At 37.6% G+C, this 8,027-nt stretch overlaps 1 long non-coding RNA gene across 1 annotated transcript; it reads right to left on the reverse strand.

Moving 5' to 3' along the window:
- Nucleotides 1–256: 256 nt before the first annotated feature.
- On the reverse strand, nucleotides 257–7,266 carry LOC102665145 (uncharacterized). Its single transcript, XR_415597.3, has 4 exons — nucleotides 6,093–7,266; nucleotides 5,937–5,980; nucleotides 5,745–5,855; nucleotides 257–602 (listed from the first exon to the last, which is right to left on the reverse strand). It is a non-coding gene; the product is annotated as an uncharacterized lncRNA (long non-coding RNA).
- Between the last annotated feature and the right edge of the window lie 761 nt (nucleotides 7,267–8,027).

Below are 8,027 nucleotides of genomic sequence, written 5' to 3' on the forward strand. Positions count from 1 at the left end.
AAGTGCTGGCAAAGATAAGATGTACAATGTGCACAATCTTTCAATTTTAAGAACATTAGGCTCTTGTAGGATGGATCTCCTATCCATTTTGGGAAACTCATACCATCATAGCACTTAATAGTAAGCTTTGCAACATTTGGTGGATGAGATACTATGTAGCCTTTAAGGAAGTTGTCTATGATGTTGGTGGTATTTTAGAACGAATTAAGATTGTGTGACACCCTCTACCCTGACATACATATAAATAAGAAAAAAAATATAAAAATATAAAATTTAATTAAATCAATTTATTCAAATTACTTAAATTAATTTGTGTGGATAAAAGGGTCACATTCGCTTCACTGTTAGCAAATAAAACTTATTAAAAACATCTTTAACTCAAAACAAGGTCATTCAAGTTTACAAAAGAACTTAAGTTAAACAGTGAGATAAAATAAAGTAAAATACATGTTTGGAACGTCATGCAATTAAAATAAAACTCATGTCCAGCTGTCACATCCTATTAGAGCATTATGTCCCAGTGTTCTCTAGCAAGAGATTCTTTATAGTCATCCACCTAATTATTTGCTCCCATGAAACAAGGTTCGAGATCACCAAAGGATCTAAACACAAACAACACATAGGGAGTGAGTTATCACATTTCTAAATAAAGTACAGATAAACAAAGACATAATCAAAATACATTATAGAAATATTTATAAAATATCTCAACTTAATACAATCCATGTCACTTCACCACTTTATCATTTAAAATTCATTTTTCAATAACCAATCACATTACATATAAATCACACACTCGATTCAAGACATAACAATACTCACCAATTTCATAATAAACAATTCACAATCATTATGTAACAATTATACGACTCAAGCCTATATGCAATGTGGTACAATGTCAATGAAAAACCACACTGGGGTGCCTAGGAGTACATAACAAGACACATCACACAATGGGTATGTTAGGTCACTCTCACTAAGTAAAATCATAAGGGATTAGTCAGAGTCACTCTGTTTTGCAAGAATGTTCTAACCATATGGGATCAATATAGGCTTACAGGAGCACTCAAACCAAGTGTATTTATCCCTAAGGCTAGACTTCAAAGAATTTGTTAGGGTCTTGCCTTCCTGATTCAAGTTCAACCCTTAAAACAACTTTTGCATGTAGACACTGCTCATGAGTTATATAATCCCCACGACCTCACACTTGTTTTCAAACACGTTTAACACATTGCGCTACAATTTAACACCCCAAGTTCCTAACTTGGAACCCTACACTTTCCTTGTAACATCTCACGCATAAACATTTTTCTCAATGTAAAAATCATTCGGGTTATTGTATAATTCACAACTCACAACAGAAGTAATTTTCAAATCAAGTGTTAACAACACACTTATTCACAACCATATCCCATGTCCACAATTTAACAGGGTGCAGCATTGTCTCTTGCTTCGCCTAGCTGCACGACACTTTTATCGCTCTTCTTCAACCCTGTTTTCATGGTTTAGGCTACTCCCATTTTGCTCACCGCTACTACAGAAATCACTTTTGCTTTTTTTCCTCTGGCTACTAAGATGTTTCAATTCACCAGCTTGTCTATTCCTGCCCATGAATTTAGCAGTAGTTTGAAAGGTTGACCTATATCGGGAATCCTCGGATCTACGCTTATTTTCAACTCCCTGAAGCATTCTGTCCCTTACTACACCATTCCTTGTCTTTAGGTGCCTAGGTATCCATCATAAGCCTTTCTTCATTTGAACCTCGCCCTTAAATTTAAGGTTATGTCATCCGAAGGTGCTACTAGGTGGAAAGATCTTATCAACATCTATGAATGATAAATCATAGCATAGATCAAACTACCAAATTGGAAAAATTGAAGTGATATCATATAGCTTTGTATCGACTAAGTTTACGAGTTGGAGATAAGCAGACTCGAATCGCTGACATCCGCCACAGGTTAAACCATCGCCTCTTACCCTGACTGATTCTACCATAAAGGCCAACGATAGACAATAGCTCCCCCCTGAACACAACTTACAACTTTTACCGTATTGTGCTCTCCAAAGAGCATCAATTCTCAAAATCTCTAAAGGTTCTGGAGCATCAAGCTACAAGAGAATTGAGAACAGAGAGTTTCCCCCATCACCTTTTTTTTCCCTCCTCAGTCATTGCTCTTAAGAATACTGGTTTTTAAGAATGTGTGATTACCTTTCTCCGACACTTATTGTGCAACTTGATAGGGGATATCTAATGCGTTCTGCTTTTTGAACAGGGTTCTATGGTCGGTTTGCGACCCTTGGATGCAGAAGGCGTCTTTAAGGTGATCTCGTAGTTCCTACGGGGTGGAAAGGATGGGGTTGGTCCATGATTTCCTTTTGCCGCATTTCGCTCAAAGGGTTGAAGGGAGATAGTGCATCAAGCTATTTGCAAGGGCCAGATAGATCCACTTCCCCAGGATCCTAAATGAGGAAACCCTAGGAGAGACATCAACTCCAACTATTGCCCATGTACAATCCATGCTAGATCTGACCAATTGCCCATTCTACCTCATCTACATTTTTGATAGCCCGTATTTGTCTTAATAGAGTCTTTCAGTGGCATGTTTTTGTTCTCTTTCCCATTACTTAGAAAAGGTGAGCCACCAGTTTAGGTACATGATACTATTATTGCAGCTTGGATAATTAGACATCCAATCCATAATCACAACGAACCAATTACAAGAGCGAGGCTCTACCAACTAAGCTATATCCCCCAAGCCGAGTGGAGCATGCATGAAGAAGTCAAGTCAGTTTTCTATTCTTTTTCTTAACGCAGCTGGGTCATCTTGGACTTGAACCAGAGACCCCGCATGTGAAGTAAATCATCGCACCTATAATCCAACCAATTGAGAGAGAATCAATAGATTTCTTTTTAGGAGTGATTCATCTTTCCCGAATGCAACATACAATTATCCGTTGTATTGTGCTCTCCAAGTGTGCTTGTTCCCCCTTTTTCTTTATCATGGAAAGGCTTTGTGCAATAACTCTAATGAGAAGAAAAAGGAAGGCATTAAGAGACCCTTATGGCACAACCCTAGACACTCTAAGATCCTTTTTCAAACATGCTCTCACCATTTTGAATCAAGAGATAGATAAATAGACACATCTCATTGCATTGATCGAGGGCATTTGTACTGATTGAAGGGGTCAAAGACCAAGAAGTGAGTTATTTATCAACCAAACATTCTATTCTTCTTATAGTCCTTGTGGAAAGGAAAAAGATTTTTCACATTCTTCCTTTCGAGAAGGAAGGACTAGGAAAATCCTATTAATTGCAATTTTCTCCAGACCCCCAGGAAAAGCATGAAAAAAGACTCTAAAGGTACGATTCCGCCGTCACCCTAGAATGAAAGGGGCAATCTCTTGGTTCTTGGTATGTGAAGATATGTTGTTAAGTGATCCATTTTTTTCCATTGGGGCCAAACCTAAACTTGTGCTTGAGAGATAATTATTCGTATATTGATAAGGGATGTATGAATTCTTGAGAAGAGAGGAGCCGTGGTGGTTCCCCTGGATCGCTTGGATCCCACGAGTGAAGAGAAAGTTGGATCTACATGGGATCTCACCTTAATTGCCCAATCTATCCTTTTGAGGATAAGTTTGATTTCAAACCTCGATTCAAATAAAAGAAGTACGCCATGTTAATGTGCCTTAGATGATCCACTTCTTAGGGTTAGGGGATGATGACCACATTAAACTATCCATGTGGATGAAAACCTTCACAGTCTAGGCACAACAAAACAATTATCAGGGGTGCCCTCTACCACTAAGCTAACAACTCATCGTGCGGGCCTCCCGCCGAGGCTCGCTATGCCAAATCAAGAGAAACCCCATCCCTCTCTTTCCTTTTCTCACCCCGATCCATGTCTTTCCCGTGTGGCGACATGGATGGGGGTGAAAAAAGTAGCTCCTACAACTTGTTCCGACCTTGGATAATAAGCTCATGAGTTTAGTCTTACTTCACCATCGAGAAACAAAAAAAGACTTCCCTCTCCAAATTTTACTTAGACATAACTCACTTCTTTTTAGGTGTGAAGTAGTGTCAAACTAAACTACCCAACAAGCATTAGCTCTCCTTGAAAAGGAGGTGATCCAGCTGCACCTTCCAATACGACTACCTTGTTACGACTTCACTCCAGTCACTAGCCCTGCCTTTCAGATCCCCCTCCTTGTGGTTAAGGTAACGAATTCTGGCATGGGCAACTCCCATAGTGTGACGAGCGGTGTGTACAAGGCTGGAGAATGAATTCACCGTCGTATGGCTGACTGGTGATTACGAGCGATTCCAGCTTCATGCAGGTGAGTTGTAGCCTACAATCCAAACTAAGGACAAATTTTTGGAGTTAGCTCACCCTCGTGGGATCGCGATCCTTTGTTCTGTCATTGTAGCACATGTGTCGCCCAGGGCATAAGGGGCATGATGAATTGACGCCATCCTCACCTTCCCTTGGCTTATCATCGACACTCTACTCAGGGTTCCAAACTAAATGTTGGCAACTAAACACGAGGGTTGCACTTGTTGTGGGTTTAACCTAACACCTTACAACATGAGCTAATGACAGATATCAACCACTTGTGTCTGTGTTCCCAAAGGCACCATTCTCTTTGAAGAGGATTCATGACACGTCAATCCTTGGTAAAGTTCTTCACTTTGCATTGAATTCCTTTAAGTTTCATTCATTGCACGGGTCGATAAGCACAACACCTAGTATCCATCGTTTACAGTTAGGACTATTGGGGTATCTAATCCCATTCGCTCCCCTAGCTTTCGTCTCTCAATGTCAGTTTCGACCTAGCAGAGTGCTTTTGTCGTTGGTGTTCTTTCCAATCTCTACGTATTTCACTGCTCCACTGGAAATTCCCTCTACCTCTATTGTACTCCAGCTTGGTAGGTTCCATCGTCTATCCAGGGTTGAGCCCTGGATTTGATGACGAACTTAAAAAGCCACCTACATACACTTTACGCCCAATCATTTCAAATAATGCTTGCATTCTCTGACTTACTGCGACTACTAGCACAAAGTTAGTTGATGCTTATTCCTCGGATATTGTTATTGCTTCTTCTCCGAGAAAAAAAAGTTCATGACTCATAGGCCTTCTACCTTCACGTGGCATTGCTACGTCAGGATTTCGCCCATTGTGGAAAATTCATCACTGCTGCCTCCCGTAAGAGTTTGGGTTATGTCTCAATCCCAGTGTGGTTGATCATCCTCTTAGACCAACTACTAATCATCGCCTTGGTAAGTTATTGCCTCACCAACTAGCTAATGAAACATGAGTCTCTCCTCGGGCGGATTCCTCATTTTGCTCCTTAGCCTACGAGGTATTACTAGTCATTTCTAGTTGTTGTCCCCCCCCCCCCCCCCCCCAAGGGTATGTTCTTTCGTGTTACTCACCCGTCTGCCACTGGAAACGCCACTTCCTGTCTGACTTGCATGTGTAAGGCATGCTGCCAGCATTCATCTTGAACCAGGGTTGAACTTTCCATGAGATGCCTAGTTGCATTACTTGTAGCTTCCTTGTTCGTAGACAAAGATGATTTTGAATTCTCTTCCATTCCAAGGCATAACTTGTATCCAGATGCTTCATATTTGAATAGAGTTTGCTCCCAGAAATATAGCCCCCTCACCCCTCGTGTAATCCCATGAGCCTCTTATCCATTTTCAATTATTATTTGATCACGACATACAAATAGAAAAACTTACATTGGGTTTATGGATAATCAGGCTTGAACTGATAACTTCCACAACATCAAGGTGACACACAACCGCTGAGTTATATCCCTTGCCTCTATCGAGAAATAAAACTGACTAATCCTGAGGAAAAGGGTGAAGAAGCTTATTTCCTAGGATTAAAAACTGCTAGAAAATGTAAAAAACCATCACAAAGTTTCCAACCTTTCTTTCCTTGTCGTCTTTGTCTTGTTTGAACATCATTCAACCTTATTCTCGAGATAAAAAAAAATTCAAACAACAATCATTGAATGAAATGACACGACAAGCAAGCTAAGTACAAAATCACAACTTAAATTTGGTAAAATGAATTCCCAAAACCTGTTAGAAAACCCGAATCTAAATTCGCAATTGATGGCCACAACGACATTATTGGGTATTGGGTGGGGCTATGCCAGAGTGACGTTAGGGATGGTGGTGGGTGGTGGGTCGCTTCGTGAACTAAATTTGTTTCACCTCTTCTTACACCAGGAACTAGAGCTCACGTTGTACGGGTCGTCCTCATCGGAGGCGGTGGCAACATTGTCGTAGCCTCATTGGAGGTAATTGAGCTTCATCTAGAGGAGGAACGACAGTGGCTCCGACTAAGGCTTTAGATCTTGGACCATTGCTGGTTTTGGGCATGTCGTTTATGACTCGCCATGTTGCCAAAGTGTATGTTGGTTTCAAAAAAGCGAAATTTGTAGAGCCAAAGTTTTGGAAATGTTGAGAAGAAAGAAATTGAGGGTTTTTGAGAAGAAACTGAAGTATAATGGTTGTGTTTGGATTTGGCTTTTCCAGATTTTGGGTGTGGAAAATGTGAGAATAAGACGAGAAATTTATGTTGCCTAAGAGGTTTTAGTTGTTCTTAAGGATTTTGCAAATATGGTTTGTGACTTTAACTGTGACAAGGTTTTTGAGATTCTACAATTTTAATTTTGGTCACAATAAATTGCATTTGCAAAGATATTGAAACTGTAATGTAATCTTAGCTTCGAAGAAGATGAAAAAGGTGAGCAAAGAGGGGTACCAAAATTTGTGGAAGCTTTTTTGCATTTGCGGAGATTTTTAATCCCCAAAATTTATATTTTAATATTTAAGTTGAATTAAAATTTCCATCTAAGTTTGAATAGGTTCATATTTGTTCAAATCTAACTCCGAGTCAAAAAGTCAGACATTTTAATTTTTTAGGATGAAAAACAAATAATTTTTTGTTGGGAACAAAAAACAAACTTGGATAATTTTACAGGAAAAAAACATGTGTAAGAAAAAAATAGAATGGAAAGTAATGAAATTCATTCGATCATGTAGAACACTTTTGTTATCCCTCCAAATCGAGGGAAATGTGATGGATCATGTTTTTTTTTTTTTTTAAATTTATTATTTTATCCTTTCTTTATCATTTTCTCCAATGGTTAATAAGTTGCGCATTATCAAACTATGGTTAAATATATTTTGAGGTCTTAATAAATTAATAAATTTTATTTAGGTACTTAATATTTTTTTTTTCTTGTATTGAATCTCTAATAAAATCAGTTTTTTATCCTTATTATTTTATTTAATCCTTCCAAAATATATATATATATACATTTGTCTCCTTTATTTATTTTGTATTTGTTTCTTTGAAAATTAATTTTTGAGGACTCAAAATTAAATTTTTATTTTATTAGAAACTCAACGAAAATAAAATAAAAATTATTAAATATCCAAAACAAAATTTATTAATTTTGGAAGGACAGCAAAACATATTTTAAGTCGCCAAAATAGTGAATTCAGCTAATTGTTCAAAAGAATCACAGAAGGAAAACAAATATCACCGAGGATGAAGTTTTACAATCCTAAAATCTAACAAAAGCACAGGCTAGAGATCCTGAAAACAAAATACAAAAAAGTTGCTAAATGAAAGCCAATAAGAGAAAAACACTGTTAGGATTATAAGAGATGCAAGGTACAATAAGAGAAGGAAACCACAATTGCAGTTTGTATTTTAAAGATAAGGATGATATAGGAATGAAAAATAATACTAATTTATTCTTTCTTATTTATTATCCAAATAATGGAATGCCTATTATTTCATTTCATTATAATATATCCAAACAAATGAAACAATTTCATTATATTTCATCGATTTCCATCAATCCAAACATAATCTTAGAAAAAGCTATAGAAATGAAAATAACAATTTACTACATATTATGTTTATTATCGAAATAAAAGAATGACAGTTTTATTTCATTCCAATATTCCATTACAATGAAACAAAAGTTTTATTCCATT

The sequence above is a fragment of the Glycine max genome, chromosome 8 (assembly GCF_000004515.6).
Source record: "Glycine max cultivar Williams 82 chromosome 8, Glycine_max_v4.0, whole genome shotgun sequence".
Lineage (NCBI taxonomy): Eukaryota > Viridiplantae > Streptophyta > Magnoliopsida > Fabales > Fabaceae > Glycine > Glycine max.